We start from the raw sequence: 16819 nt of genomic DNA, 5'->3' as shown, positions 1-16819 counted from the left end.
ATAGCGAGACTCTGTCTCAAAAAAAAACAAGAAAGAAAGAAAGAAAGAAAGAAAGAAAGAAAGAAAGAAAGAAAGAAAGAAAGAAAAGAAAGAAAGAAAGAAAGGAGGCAGGGAGGGAGGGAGGGAGGGAGGGAAGGAAGGAAGGAAGGAAGGAAGGAAGGAAGAAAGAAAGAAAGAAAGAAAGAAAGAAAGAAAGAAAGAAAGAGAAAAAGAAAGAAGAGAGTAAGTTTGATGTCCTTTTTTTCTTCTCTTCTTTTTTTTGAGATGGGGTCTTTCATGTAGTTCAAGCTGGTCTTGAACTCACTATGTAGTCCAGGCTGGCCTCCAATTTGCAGTGATCCTCCTGCCTCTGCCTCTACCTCCCAAGTGCTGGGATTACTTAAATAAAGGGATTACAGGTGTGCACTACCACATCTGGCTGATGTCCTATTTATTGTATATTCACACCTACTTTGGTTTTTGTTACACTCAAATCAATCCACTGTCGAGCCAGGCATGGTGGTGCATACCTGTAATCCAAGGACTTGGGAGGCTGAGGCAGGAAGATCGCTGAAAGTTCAAGGCCAGCCTGGGCTAGTGAGTTTAAACCAGTCTAAACTACACAGTGAGACCTGTCTCAAAAAAAATCAATCCACTCTCTCTACTACTTAAAGAGATGGAGAAGAAGGTTACAAACAACCTTAGATCACAATCATATGAAAGTAAAATCCACTCTCAATTCTCTAGGGGTAGTTTCCAGCCACAGAGCCAAAAGAGTTGGTGAGTCTAACCAAAGATGATCTGGCCAGGAACTCAGAAAAGACCTTCTCAGCCTCATCCCTGAACCAACATTCTCAGACTCTTGCCTAGAGCTTTGGCCCATGATGATCAAGAGCTGACCTTTCCCTGGATATGTTAAAGGGTCTTTCATAATCCTCTGAGGATCCTTCCACCAAAGCAGAACTAGCCAAAATCCAAACCAACTGTAAGACCAAAGGACACTCCAATCCCTATTCAATCCCTCTCTTGTGGCCATGCAATTTTAGCACCCATGCCTCAATTTTGTCTATAAAATGTGCATAAACATATTATCTACCTCATCAGACTATTAAGAAGACAACATGAATCAGTACAAATAAGAGCACTCAGAACAGTGTCTGGTATAGGTGTTCTGTACATGCTGGCTACTGCTCTTGATGCCACTATTATTACTGTCATACTAATTTGTCCATGACATGCACTTGTGGGCAGATAACATGTCTGTTTCATAGCTCTTCAATTTTCAGAAACTGATGGTTGATGCTAACTCCCCTGCCATCAATACTTACAATTTTATTCTTACAATACTTACATGACATTACTGTGCATATATGCTTTTTATTTTTCAATTACAAGATAATAAATTATAATTACTGGTGCTACTCAATGATATATTAGCCAAACCAAGCAACAACTCTTTGTTTTGCAGCTATATAAGCAGATGTCCTTGGAATAAAGCTGAGACATATACATTTCAAGCTGTTAAACATTTTTTTATGACAAGGAAATATCCCAATTCCATTTCAAGTCAAGTATACAAGAAGCCATCACATCCCTGACTCAAAGTTAAAGGTAAATCACCCTAAGAAAAATACTAGAAGATATCAAAACTGTGTTTGATTGAAGACTAAAAATGACATTTGGACATTAGATGGTATTTAAATTATGCAGCAGGTTTTAGCTCACACCTGATCTATTTAAAACCTTAACTGGTTTGCACTTGGCCCAAGCACTGAGAATTAGTATAGAGTACAGTATTTTGACACTATGGGAATTCTCTGGAGTTGGCTGGATTAAAGCTTAAGAGTATCCACAGCAAGTTTTCAGCTATAGACATAAAATTCTTTTGGAGTTATAAAAAAAAGACAAGTAATTTTAAATTTCTGTCTGAAATCTTCCTCAGATCATTTTTAAAGTAAATTATTGAAGCTAAAATTGAGAGACTGGATAACTTGTCTTTTCAATTCACTTTGGTGTAATATGAAGTCTTAATAACCACAGAGCAGCATAATTCACTGGCAGCTTGTCTCAATTGGCCTTGAGTACTTCTGAGCCTCTACCTTTTTACCAGGTCCAGCTGCCTAATCATATCTGCCATTTCCTTTTCAATTAATTCCTAGGAAAGGCCAACAATTGACTAGTAAAACATCCCAGAGGAGAAAAGAATAGAACATACGCCTCACTGAATAAAAGAATAGTTATGAAAACAGGAGGACAGTCAGGTCCATTCTTTTCTTTTCTTTTCTTTTTTCTTTTGTCTCCCACAAGGCTATTAAAACATTTTAAATTTTAGCAGTAAAACTTTAAGATAGCCATGAAGATGAAATAGGTGATAAAATAACCCACAAAATAAATGTATGTGTCCTTTACATGGAGTGGACAAGACACTCTTCTATTTGGGAAGATTTTCCCCCAGAGACACTAAGGAAGCAACTACTGACGCTTTCTAGCTCCTGTGGGTCTCAGCCCGCTTGCTGACATAGTCAAAGCCAAAGGTGCTAAATTCAAGTTGTCCACTAGATGGCCCTAACGCACACTAAATATCCTTAGTGGGACACTAATTCTCAGGACAAAATAAAATATAGCATTTTAAATATATATGTGATTGAAGAAGTCCTTTCTAAGGGAAAAACCATGCAGTAATCATCTAAAAAGTTTAATAAAGATTACTGATTACCTAATAAGATGGAAAATTGAACACAAGCTTGTATCTCCACTCCATTCAAATTTCCTCCATTCAAGAGGAAAATAAAAGATAAATCACAGGGAAATAAAGAATGAGAACAAAAGGCAGCAGACCAAATCACATCTTTAGGAAGTCATCAACATGATGGCTGAGTGTCAACTGGCCTAAGAAAAAGTAAAGTTAAGCACCTACAGAAGGGGACCAGTAAGAAGTAAGTCTGCCTCCCAGAACTGAGGGGATGGGATCAGGGATCAAAAATGACCTCCCCTGAGCTAGGTGTGGTGATGGTGCACATCTGTAATCCCAGCACTGGGGAGTATGAGGCAGGAGGATCACTGTGAGTTCAAGGCCAGCTGGACTACATAGTGAGTTCAAGGCCACACTAAACTACATGGTGAGACTCTGCCTCAAAAAAAAAAAAAAGGAAAAGACGCCCCCCAACACCCGCCACAGCCCCAGTCCTGGAAAGACAGTGGTTTTGGGGAACTGGAAATAAAAGACTATTGGGAAAATCTACATAATGGCCTACAAGAGCTCCCCTTTCCCCTATTCATTTCCCTGAGAGCTGTCAGTCAAGGCCAATCTGTACCCTGGCAAACCAGGTTACTGATGGGTCCTAACATTTGGCAAGCCCACTAGCAAGTGATTTGCTCCTTGCTTGCTAATCCTCCAATAAAGCTTACTGTTCACTAGGCTCTCTCTCCTCTCCCACAAAATCAGCTTTCTGCCTTCACTCTTAAATATAAACAGACAAGCCAGGTGTGGTAGCCCATGAGGGGGAGATAAAAGAATGAATATGTGTCACATACGTATACCAACTACCCACAATGACTGTAATCATTTGTTTCACAAACATGTACTAATAAAAATACAAAAAACAAAACACCTTGGTTACAAATTTTGTGTTTCTTAAATTTTGCAGCTGAAGCAAGGGCTCACTTTGCCCTGGCCTTGCCCTAGGGATATTTTAACTTATCAATAGCCAAGGTTTTTTTTCAGAAGCTTGCAGAAACATATATATCCAAATAGCACACAGTAAAAACAAGCAAGCATGAATTCTAAACAAAAGGGCTTTCATCAGGTAGTGATGAAATGTTCTCCCTCATGGCAGAAATACAGCCCACCTCTCCCATGGGACATAGATATCAGCAAAGCTTGTTTAAAAACACCAGCCCATCTGTTAATTCCCTGCATATTCCCCAAGAGAAAAAAAGCATTACATGGCAGTTTTATTGGCTTCAGAACCCATGAAGAGGATTTGATGAATACGTCCTCACTTTGAAAAAACATCTAAAGGGAAATTTTTCAGAGTTGAATGAGTATACAATGGCTTGATACCCTGTAAGTAGCAGTTTGAAAACATGATCCCCAATTTTCTGACATGCCTTCCATCGAGAGATGTGGAGTCTAGGCCATACTTCTTGCACTGGAGCAGAACTGTGATGACTTCAGACAATAATATATGAAGTTATATTGGACATAAAGACCAGGCAGTCTGCCATATGCACTGACACTTAGACTTGGAGCCCCAAGCTGCTATGTAAAAATCTTGATGACCCTGAGAACACTAGTTTTAAGGAAAGTAAGCCATATAAAGCAGTCAAGAGCAGATATTCCTTTCAGCAGTTTTTGAGCCAGCCTAGCTTGAGGGTTGAGACCTAAGACCTCAAGAAGGAAAGATCAACCATCCCTACCATGACTACTCTGAATTGACCCACAAAATCCATGAATATAACAAAATGGTTGTTTCAAAATGCTAAATTGTGCTAATTTCCTATGCCAAAATAATAACTGCTACAGAGTATGGGAAGCAAAGACATTAATTACCACTATAAATGAGTAGACTCATTTTCCAAAAATATTCCAGTCATCTTAGAATGGAAGTTCACAACACTTCGGAAGAAAAGCTTTCCCAAATAATCTGAAGTGATCCTCACATATACATATTGCCCTAATTGATGCTTTCTATTGTAAGCTTCAGCTGGGGATTTAGCTCACTGGTTCTGCTGCCTGCCTTGCAAGCACAAGGTCCCGAGTTCGATCCCTGGTACCAAAAAATAATAATAATAATATTATAACCTTCAGAGCAATCATATAAAGCCCAATCCCTTGCTAGTGGTATCTGATGCTTGTTAACTGTGAAAGTATTAGGGTGAGGGGACTAAGTGCTGGGGATGGAACCCAGGGCCTTAAGGATGCTAGGCAAGCATCTACCACTCAGCTCCAAAAGTATCTTAGTTGTAAGATGGATGGATAAAGCTGGTAAATACCTTTCCCTTTGAGCTCTGAATTTTATCGCATGAATGCAGATGATAATAAAATGTACTCTCAAACTTCCTAATAACAAAAGCTATTGGCATTTTCCTGGTAAGGACATTATGTTACGTCTTGGTTCTAGTTGTGAAAATATCAACAGTATTGTTGACATTTTAAAGACTAACACTGTATAATCATCATTTTTGTTTGTATTTTAAAAGCCACAGAAACTAAATTAACCCCCAATAATGCTCTTGCCCTCTCCTTTAAACACCACCTCCAGTAAGGATAATAAAGTCCTATAAATATATAAAACTCTGAACTAAACAAGCTTTGTTTCTACCATTCTGGGATCTAGGTTCCTGACTTCATGGTTTACTTCTAAAATGAGTTGGGGCCAGGGATTTAGCTCAGTGGTTCCACCGCCTCCTTGGCAAGCACAAGGTCCCAAGGTCAATCCCCAGTACCTAAATAAATACATTAAAAATAAAATAAAATAAGAGAGTCAACCACCACCCTAAACCAGATGTGATGGCCACCTTGAGAGGTAGGAGGAGCAAAAACTCAAGCCCCACCTGGGGAACTAAGGGACTCAGTGAGACCTTGTTTCAAAACAAAAAATTTTAAAAAGAGGCTAGAACTGAAGCTCAGTTGAAGGTGCTGGCTTCAATCTCTAGCATGGTAAAAAGAAAAGAAGGTAGAATTTTTGAAAAAGAGAATATAGAATTACAGTATATCTGTGGTTTGCTAACTTCAGGGTAGACATAATAGCATTGCACAGATCTGTGAATAATTTATTCCGATATAAATGTATGGATTTAAGATCACAGAATGTACCATTTTTTCTGTTTTTACTGTCGAGCTAGCAAATGTTACTGAAATAAGCAATTAGTTTTAAATAATGTAATACAGAGCAGTGGTTTTTCTTTCAATATAGGGAACTAAAACACACAGCAAACTTCAGATTTATATTCAAATGCTTTAGAAATATATGAAATGTATTCCCAGCCAATTTCTATAAGTTAATATTGACCAAGCAGAATTACAAACAACAAAGAGATAAATTACTAATAAGACAGCACACTAATAAGACAGTCATTTGGTACATATTGAATATCTACTCTCTGAACTGTGGGACCAGAAGTGATTCAGATTTTGGAATTTTTGGATATTGATATATTTGCATAGGATTTTTACATGTTGAGTATCCCTAATCCAAAAATTTTGGAGTTAAGGAAACTCAACCTGCATTAATACATTTTAATGAATTTTTTCTTTTTTTTTTTTTGGTTTTGGTTTGGTTTTTTGAGACAGGGTCTCCCTGTGTAGTTCAGGTTGACCTTGAACTTGTGGCAATCCTCCTTCCTCAGCCTCACAAGTGCTGGTGTACACTACCACACCCAGCTATTTTAGTGAATTTTATTATTTACTTGACATTGTTATTGGTTCCTTATTACTAGACATTTTCATTCAAAAACTAGGGAACTGGAAATAGCAGCAACAGTGCTGCCTTCCCAGAGGGGTACAGTCTTAGGCAAAAAAATGTAGATCAGTATAACAACATCCACTAGCAGAACTGGGAACCAATGCTACCATACTAAGAAGACTAAAAGGGGTGCTACGTAATCTGGAAATAGATGTATTTCATTATTAACAGAATAAAGTTCACAATATTATCACTGAATAACCATAAACCCTTGTGATTACTTCTTCTGAGGCAGCCAAAGCTGTAAAATTTATTTAAATCATCTGAAGAGAGAAGACTCATCACAAATGCTTGTGTAGGGACTGACTGGCAATGTGTTTTTTTAATGTTGTACAACCCAGAGCTATGGTATTTGGAGTATTTCAAGTGCCTCTGTTTGTTGTGGTTGTTCTTACTGTAGGCCCCTCTATTTACATAGGTGATTTTTCTATTTCTAAGCAGCTCACCACACACTTTCTCCCACCTATCCTACCTTCCTCTTTTTCTTTACCATTAACACACAAACACACACACACACACATACACACACACACGCACACACACCCTCCTACTTTCACTGAACAGCTATGGAAGGTGGTTTTCACCAGAGGAAGAAAAATGGGATTTTTATGGTATTTTAACCAACCTAGGGCTTCACACATGTTAAGTGAGGCTCAACCACTGACTGAGCTACACTCATATCCCATGCCAGAGGGAATTTTATGTCTCTCTGTAAATGAATGTTTGTCTCCAACAAACACCCTCAAAACAAGAAAATAACTTGTTGAATAAAAATCACGGGCCATTGTTTTGAATTAGGCCCCTGCACTAGGTCCCAACAGACCAGACTAAAAGTAAAAGTGGGGTCACTCATACTAAAGTTCCTCATCACCATCTCCAAACTAAGTTATCATCTGACCTTCCTAGATCAGGACCAAGAGATTTCCGAAACAGTCTAGTTTCACTGGGCATAATATAAAGTTCCCTCTGCTTTACTCCTTACAGAAAAGTAACCTGCTGTTAGCAAGTTCTTTTTCTATTGTTTGGTCTCCCTGTTCCCATCTTACAATAAAAGTAACTTTGAAATAAACAATTTTTTTTCTGTTTCTGCTTTCTTCAACCCCCATCTACAATGTCAAGACAGATGTGGTGGCATGGCGCTATAATCCCAGCAGTCTGGGAACCTGTGGCTGAAGGATGGATCCTGCACCTGGGCAATTTAGCAACTTAGCAAGACTTTGTCTTCCAGTGAAAAATAAAAAAGGGCTAGGGATCTACATCAGTGCAAAGGTGATGAATTTCTCCAGTACCACCAAACAAACAAACAAAAACCTGAATACTGGAATAACTGAAAACAAGTATTAAGAGGATAAATTTAAGTCATTTGTAGGAAAATGGATGCATCTTGAGTTCATAATGCTAAGTGAAATAAATCCGACACTGGATAAATATGGCATGGTTTCTCTTATATGAGAAACTCAGTACAAATAAAGAAAAAAATCAAGATGATAGGGGGAAACAATAGCAAGAACAACAAGCTAAATTTGAAGCCAAGGACTATTTTGAGGGAGATTATTGGCAATACGCCTTCCCCCTCCCCCCCCCCGCCCCCAGCATGGGGGATCGAACTCAGGACCTTGCGCTTGCGAGGCAGGTGGTGGTGCCACTGAGCGAAATCCCTGGCTGCAATGTGCCTTTTACTATAATAAATTTTTAAAATTAAAATCAACCTCCTCTGCTCAGTCTATTTTATAGAATAAAATATTGTTCAATTCTAAAATCATAAATAAAACCAATTAAGATCTTTAAATTTTAATTTTGTCCTTTGACACTCTCATGAAAATATACACATTTTTTTCCGGGCTGAGGATGAGCTGTGGGCTTCACACATGCCATGCAAGGACTCTACCACTGACCTATACTCTCAGCCCAACCATAAACTTTTAAAATTTTCTCTTTTTATCATCACTTAAGGGAGAGGAAGGAAAAATTGGCAGGCACAGTTATCAAGAAAAGAGAACTTCGTCCAGGTGTTCTGACACACACCTGTAGTCCTAGCAGCTCAGGAGGGTGAAACAGGAGGATCACAAATTTGACACCAGCCTGGGCAATTTAGCAAGACCCTGCTCAAAATTGTACAATTGAAAAAAAAAAAAAGAAAAAGGAAGGTTCGGGTTATAGCTCCATGCAAAGGTCCTATGGTAGGGTCAATTCCCAGTACACTGTCCTTGACTTATGAAGGAAGTCCTCCTCCCAGAGAACCTTTCGTAACTCAGATTCATTTGTAAGTCTGCAAAACTGAGTCTTATACACCTTTGACACAAATGTATAATGTAAAGCATAAGAAAACCACACACAAAAATACTTTAAACAAACAATTTTACTTGTACAGTTACCTTAGGATGGTGGTGCAGTACAGCACAACTATAAATAAACTTTTTTATCTTATCAGTCACCTTTAAATGGTGGTACAGTACAGTACAGTACAACTGGCATGTAGGGGACTGCATGGAGTAACTGACAAGAAGAGAGTTACTAACTAAAAGAGGGAAGGTAGGCGGGAGATGGTGGGGCTGAAGGATCATCAGCAGTGGGGGATGGAGGGCAAGAAGGACCTCCATTCATAACTGATGCTGATGACACAGGTTGTCTTTTGAGGTGTTGTTGTTGTTGTTGTTGAAGCAGGGTCTCACTATGTAGTTCAGACTGTCCTTGAATTCACTATATAGCCCAGGCTGGCCTCAAACTCAAGGCAATTCTCCTGCCTCAGCCTCCTCAGTGCTGGGATTACAGGCATGTGTCACCATGCCTGGCTGACACAGGGTTTTTGATGAATTCAATTCTGTCTACCCTCCTGGAAAAAAAAGATGATCCAGTGATGTCTGAGTAGTGGCTCTTTTTTTAATCATTAGAGATTACTCTGTAGCATTGGATGTCATTGATTGGCTACTGCAACATTTGTGTATCAATCTACATTGAGGTCCTATGCCTCAAAAACTAACAGTGCCTCTTCAGGTAAAGAAAACTCCCCTTGCCATTTCATATGTTGTTAATCTCTTTGATTTTTCAGTTATTTTTTCCTCTAGGGTCTCTTCATCCACCATCTTTTTGCCTTGGTCCAATTTCTCAAATATTTTTACTTTTAATGAGAAAATATTTATAGCTAAATGGATGCACATTGAGGCCATACTCTTAAGTGAAATAAATAGGACACACATGTATAAATACTGAATAGTTTCTCTAGTGTGAGAAATTGAAAGTGTAAATAAGAATCAAAATGTATAATAGATAATATGAAATAGGAAGAAAAGGGGCAAAGGGGAAGGGGAAGTGGGAGGGGTAAGGGAAAGGAATAAATATGAGAAAAGGAAAAAATATAAACAAAGTCTGTAAATAGGGAGGGGTAGAGAGGTTGAGGGGAGGGCAGGGGAATGGGGAAAAAATAAGAACCAAGATATATCATGTAAAAGTACAAATTTCCAATGATGAATGTCATCATATTGTATATCTAAAATGCACCAATAAAATTAATGAATTTTTTAAAAAGTTCTATTTAGAAAAAAAAATACTCTCACTTTTGTTTCCATGGTTATTGCTTTGAGCTTTCTAGCAGTCCCCTCCACATCACTACTGCTTTTCCTCTTGCTTCTAGACATCCTTGGCTCTGATTCAGCACCGTACTACTGTACACTATCACACTGCACAATAAGCACAGAGCAGTGACAATGTCCAGCAGACACATGAGTCTACTGGCATGGCAGAGGGGCATCACAGAGGGTAAACAGTACATGGCAGGCAGAAGGCAGCAAGCAGCAAGCAAGTGACAAGTGACGACCCTCTTTTTGTCCCTTATATTCTATCCAGGCTACCCACCACTACAGGGTGGGTAGCACATACACCCAGGGTAGGGCACCCTTAATGCTATCCAGAACTATGCCAAACCAATCAGTGGACTACTTTAGTAATCACACACCCTTGACCCCAGCATCACACACTTAATTGCAGGATCATACATTCTAGATCCAGCTGCCTCTGAAAACCCCCACCTATGACCACATGAGGCTTTGGAGGGACATCTAGACACAAGCCATAACACTTTTGGTTCTTGTAAGTTTAAGTTTTTACTTCTAATACATCTTGATTTTCATTTGGGGTTTAAATTGCTCAGAAGACAATTAACTATTTTTTGAAATTCTTCTTTTTTTGTCCAGCCTTTCAAAGTACCATTCCTGGATAATCCAAGTGAACGTTTTAGTATTCGTGCTGCCGAAGCTACCACCCAAGTGAAAATTAAACTAAATTAAAAGTACATTAACTTCTTCAGGCTGAACGCTGCTTATCCCAGCTTCCATGTCAAAAAAAAAAAAAAAATGGTTACGCTTCCTCTCAACGTTCACACTAAGAACACAAACACCAGAGCTTCCAAATAAACTCGACCATATTTTGTTGTTTCCTTTTAACAGCATCCCTCAGTGTGGATGGTGACCAATTAAATGAAGGGTTCTCACGTTCCAACCTTATTAGAAAATGGGCACAGTTTAAGGACTTAATTTGAAGTTTTAGGAAATTACAAAAGGGGTTACATTACACCCTCTCAAACCAAACAACAGGCGGAAAACTTTCTCACCCGCCTTTCAAAGCGCCGCCTGCAGAAACTGACCTGCCCAGGGTAGGAGTCTGCCGCTATGTCACAAGCTACGTCACAAGCTACGTCACAAGAGGATGGCGCTGTAGAGGAGGAAGGGAGGGGAACGGTCACGACCGCGCACTGGCAGAAGGCCGGCACGCAGAGAAGACAAGTTAGATCCGGCTACGAGACTTAAAGGCGGAGGGAACTGCTTGGACCGCAGCACAGGGCGGATCAGACCGGTAGTGCTTCCTGTTGTGAGCCGCGCAACCCTGCCGGTTTCGCTTCCTAGAAATGACGAGATGGGCGTGCTCCTGACTCTTGACCATTGGGAAATCTTCCCAGCCTGGTAGCACGCCAAGCCTTGGGGGGTTCAGTGGCGGAGGCGGCTATCTTTCTGGGATAGGGGCTGTGAGTTTTGGTGGGAGGAGTCTGGGCCTGGAGGCTGGGGACCTACTTGTCTGAAGTGAAGCTGACTTTGCAGCTGACTAGCCTCCTTCAGTTGCTTTTTGCACAGTGAACCCTCCAGGGAACTCTCTTCTCATCTTTGATGAATGTAGGGTTTGTGGAAATTAAGATATTGCCAGAGTCCCCGTAAAAATTGGAGATGGCCGAAGAAGGGCACAGCTGTAGTCCTAACTACTGTGTAGGTTGAGACAGGAGGATCAGTAGTTCAGAGTCATGCTTGGCAACTTGGCCACACTTTCTCAAAAAGGGAGAGAAGGGACTAGGAAGTAGCTCATAGTTCCCTGGGTTCAATCCCCAGTACTGGAGAGAGGAGGAGGAAAATGTCATAATAATTCTTTTATTAATTAAGTTCACTTACCTAGAACAAGCAGTGGTACAAAGTTTTTTACCGAGAAGGTGAAGGGCAGAGCATGGGCCTACTGATAAGAGGACAGAATCCAAGCTTTCTTGCAGCTGCTTTTTATCTCCCTGAACTCACTCAGTCCAGCTCCACAGATCCCAAACTCAATACAAAAAATATTACATTCCATGACTCACCAAAAATATAATAGTGCCTAAAAGAGCTGATCTCTGTATCTGACTTTTATGTTTTAAATTGAGCTAGACTCACCCATAGCAGAATTGACAATATAAAAGAGCTAATGAATATACGTTTAAGATTACCCTAACTTTTTGTTCTGGAAATTAGGTATACACTAGATATTCTTGAGTCTGAAGACAAAAAATTAGTAATCCAGCCAACACCTCACACTAACCTCTGCTTCCATTATTCCTCAAGGAATAACCTTGGTTTTTGAGAGACCAGTGATACATATAAAAACCCTCTGAACTATGAAGCACATGTGTAGCCCTTGTTGCTTTTTTCTGTCTTCCACCCCCAGGAATTGTTCCTTTGCTGCTTTTGCTACCCTGTGGGTGCCATGTTTTATCTCCTCTGCGATACCTGTTTGCCATCCCTGCCTTGGAGCCAGGTGATTATGGACTGAAACTTCTACAAATTTGCACGTTGTTCAGAATACTAAGAAGCTCCTGGCCAGACATGGTGGTACAAGCCTATAAGCCCAGCACTCAGGAGGCAGAGGCAAGAGGATCACTGAGTTCAAAGCCAGGCTGAACTACATAGTAAGACCCTGTCTCAAAAAAAAAAAAAAGCTCCTGATAAAAGAGGAAGACGAGAGAGGTAACAAGAATGGCCTGCCACACAGGAAAGGAAAACTAAGCACTTGTACTGTCAGGTAAGCAAAATGTGTGCATGGAATATATAGCTGTCATGTGAAGATTGCCTTGGGTGTGACAATTGAAGAAAAGATTTTTTTGAAAGGATTGTTTTTGTTGTAGAGTTCTGTTGGTATTTTTGTTGTAGTTCATAGAGGATTGCAAGTTCCCCACACACCCCCTTGGTACCAGGGCTTGTATGTAGTTCATAGAGGAATGTATTTCTGATAATTATCTTTTAGGTTTTGTAAGTAAGTACACAGCTGATGTGAGAATGTTGATGTTTATTCTAAACATGTAATATGTATTAAGAATTTAATACTTTAGTGTATTGATATTTTATGTTCCTCTTAACTACACATTGTATAATAAAAACTTCCTAGCTGGGTGTAGTGGTGCTGTAATCCCAGCACTTGGGAGGCTGAGGCAGGAGAATTGCTTTGAGTTGGAAGCCAGCCTGGGCTACATAGTGAATTCAAGGCCAGCCTGAACTACATAGGGAGACCTTGTCTCAAAACAAACAAACAAACAAAAGACTCCTGACAAAATAGCAAGACCAACAAGATGTCAAGTAGGAAGGTACAAGTTCCCAATGAGAAATGTAAATGTATTGTATACCTAAAATGTACCAATAAAGGAAGTTAAGGAAAAAAAAAGATGTCAAGTATGTCTTACAAAAAGGCCAGGAAAGCAAAACACATATGCTGTCAGTGTAAGTAATACATGTGTATTGAATGTGCTGTTGTCATGTGTGAAGACTAAGTTGTAATAATTGAAGTAAAGATTATTTTCTGTAGAGTTTGTTGGCATTTTCTTTGTAGTTCATATAGGAATTTCTGTTGGTTTTTTTAAGACTTTGTACACCAAAAAACAGTTGATGTTAAAAATTTTGATGCTTTTTTTATGAACACTCAATAAATATTAAAAATTCAAAAAAAAGTGAATGTGTATATCAACTGTAAGTAGTTATCCTTAAGGCATAGGCTATACATACTTCTGAATTGTTTCCTGATTTATGAAAAGAAAAATCTTGACCTGTGATAGTTTAAAGGTGTAGCAACAGTTTAAAGATGAGCAATATCCCATTACTTAATGCATGTGACTGGCATTGTAAAACATTTCCCTGCAGCAAAATTAGATCTCTAGGGCCGGGGATTTAGCTCAGTATTTCCGGTGCCTGCCTCGCAAGCACAAGGTCACAAGTTCAATCCCTGGTACCCCCCAAAAAAAAAAAAAAAAAAAAATTAGATCTCCAGTGAGATGAATGTCACAATGAACATAATTCAATCAATCCAAATAAAGTTCCCTCTAAAGCACTTTATGGTGAATTTGGAGAAAGCTTGTTCTTTTAATTACATAGAAAGGTATCGCTAATTGCTTTCATTGTAATATGTTAAACCTGTCAAAAACACCTGTCATGGACCAGCATTACAATAGAGCCTTGGGATGCTGTCCTGGAAAGAACACTAGACTGGGCCCCAGAAAGTGTTCTAATTTAGCATTAGAAATACTCTAGTCAGTGATTACCACTTTGATTTTTACTTAGCACCTAGCATAACAAAGTGGATACTCATTAGAAGTTTGTTGAAATAATTCTAAATACAGCATTTCATTATGGGCCATTATTCTTTGAAACAATGTTTGTAATGTCTGTAATTAGTACCACATATTGTCAAAGAATTATGCCACAGGTTACTTGTTAATTTAGAGACCATAAAGGTAACTCTAAAGTACTCTAGTGGGCAGTACCTCTACCAATAATCAAAATTAGCCAATAATTGGACACTGAGTGTCACATACAGCTTGATGGGAAAGCATGGAGGGCACATCACCTATGGAGTATTCTTGGGAAAATACTTAACCTGAATCTAGTCAAAAGAAAACAATTCACAAAATCCAAATTTAGAGGCATCCTGCAAAACAGTTGGCCTAGAATCATGAAAAATGTCACAAAAGACAAAAAAAAATAGGTAATTGTAGATTAAAAAGACATGACAGCTATAGGCAGGAGGCTATATTTACTTTTGATTTTGTTTCTAAATGTTCAAAATGGCTAGTAAATGTGTTCCTCAGGTTCACAGTTATTTTGTTTCCTCTGAGGAAGTTAATTAAAATATGTTGGGAGCTTTACTGTTGATTTTTTTTTTTTTTGTACCAGGGATTGAACTCAGGTCCTTGTGCTTGCGAGGTTGGCAGTGGAACCACTGAGCTAAATCCCCCACCCTGTTGGGAACTTTAAAAAGGCTAATTCTTATAATTCCTGCAGGTTTTTTCAGTGAAATTCTGCTTTTGAATATTTATTAGAAATAGGAAACACTACAGAGAGAGGTCAGCCACTTCCTTACTGAAAATAAAAAAAACTATAACTCTTAATCCTTAAAAGGAAAATAGAGTCATTCTTAAAATGTCATTTTTTAGGGACTTGTTAAGTCCTTTCCATTTTTAATTGTTCAGGGCTGTTTCCAAGCCCTGTTTCTATTAAAACCTTCTCCTTGCTGGATGGCGCACAATAATCTGCCCAGCATTTACCAAATAAGGCCTACAGTTATAATTATTGCAACTCAGAAGCATGTTTTAAGGATTTAGAGAAGTTTACAAAAAGAATAAGACCTCAGGCTCCAAGAGTCCGTGGGAGAACAAAATTTTAATAACTACTAGCCAATAAACATAGCTGCCTTAATCGTATTTTAACTATCCAATGCTTTGTACTTTTTACCTCTTTGACCCTGAGTAACAATGGTCTCCTTTAGTTACTTGCTTTTAGTTGGCTTTAAACAGGGTTGGGGATTTAGCTCAGTGGTTCTGCCACCTTCCTCACAAGTGCAAGGACCCAAGTTTGATCCCTGATACCCCCCTCCCCCCAAAAAGTCACTGATTCTGAAGGTCATGCACCTGAGCTATGGCTTCCTGTACATTTTTTTTTTCTCCTCGTACCAGGGATTGAACTCAGGATCTCGAGCTTGCCAGGCAGGCATGAAACCACTGAGCTACATCTCCAGCCCCACACCCAAGCTATGTATTATTAGCTTCCAACTAGCTTTGCTGTACGCAGCACTTAAGGCATATGGGTTACTTTCCAGGACTTGAAGCCTAGTTTTGTTGAAACTACTGACTCTTCACTTGGGCCTGCAGAAATGTACAATGGTTGACTTTTGATGGCAGAAGGCTAAAACTCTACCCTCAGATCATACTAACACTATTATTTTCTGAATATGCATCCTATGAAGACCCATTTTATATTTTAAATCTAGACTGTCCCCGCACAAAATCTCATGTTTAACAGGTGATTGGATCATTGGGTGTGATACTTAACAGTGGATCATCAATTCATGAGTTCAGTAACTGAATTTGTTTTTAAGAAGTGGGGTTGGAAGTCACTACAAGTATGGTCTGGAAGAGTGTTTCGTGTACCTGGCTCCTCCCTTCTTTCTCTGCTTCCTAGCTGCCATGGGTTGAATGCCTTGTCCTCTGCCACACCCTTTGGACATACTGTTTTTTGCCTTGGAGCATGCTGACCATGGACTGAAATTGTGAGCCAAAATCAACTCCTCCTTTAAATTTCAGATGGCAGGTGTTGTGTCCCAGCAAAGAGAAAGCAGCTGAGATAAGCCATGAAGATTGATTGTATGTGCATTGATTATTTCACCTCCAGTAACCTTTCTCCAGGCTTTAAGTCACCCTGCTGCTTTATTCCATAAATATCTCTATCCTTGGAGAGGTAGTTTGAGATTTGAGTTTCCCCTTACACACTTGGCCACCATGTGAATAAACTCTCCTTTGCAAAACTTGTTCTCCTTTCAAAACTTGTTTGGCATATATATTGTGTAGCGGCCAAAATAGGCCTGGTTCAGTAACACTGCTTCAGCCACAACCAGATCCCTAGTGCTCCTTTCTGTGTTTTCAAGTTTTGTCATAGTTGGAAGGAAACACAATAACAAAAATGAAACAACTATAAAAGCTCAAGGAACCAAGTGTTGCTGAGTTTCTAATTTATAGCTCTTGATTTTTCTGGTTGAGGTAATTAGCTTTTAATCCCTCCAGAAATCCTAGAAGTCACATAAAGGCCTATTCCTCAGCCTTCACA

General features: G+C 39.2%; 1 long non-coding RNA gene across 1 annotated transcript; it reads left to right on the top strand.

Moving 5' to 3' along the window:
- Positions 1-11238: 11238 nt before the first annotated feature.
- LOC147825300 (uncharacterized) lies at positions 11239-13674 on the top strand. Its single transcript, XR_015440905.1, has 2 exons — positions 11239-11401; positions 12402-13674. It is a non-coding gene; the product is annotated as an uncharacterized LOC147825300 (long non-coding RNA).
- The last annotated feature ends 3145 nt before the right edge of the window (positions 13675-16819 follow it).

Source organism: Heterocephalus glaber, unplaced genomic scaffold (assembly GCF_053883595.1).
Source record: "Heterocephalus glaber isolate CG9 unplaced genomic scaffold, H.glaber_assembly_v1.0 deba00001504, whole genome shotgun sequence".
Taxonomy (NCBI): Eukaryota; Metazoa; Chordata; class Mammalia; order Rodentia; family Bathyergidae; genus Heterocephalus; species Heterocephalus glaber.
This window is presented reverse-complemented; position numbering and strand designations above follow the sequence as displayed.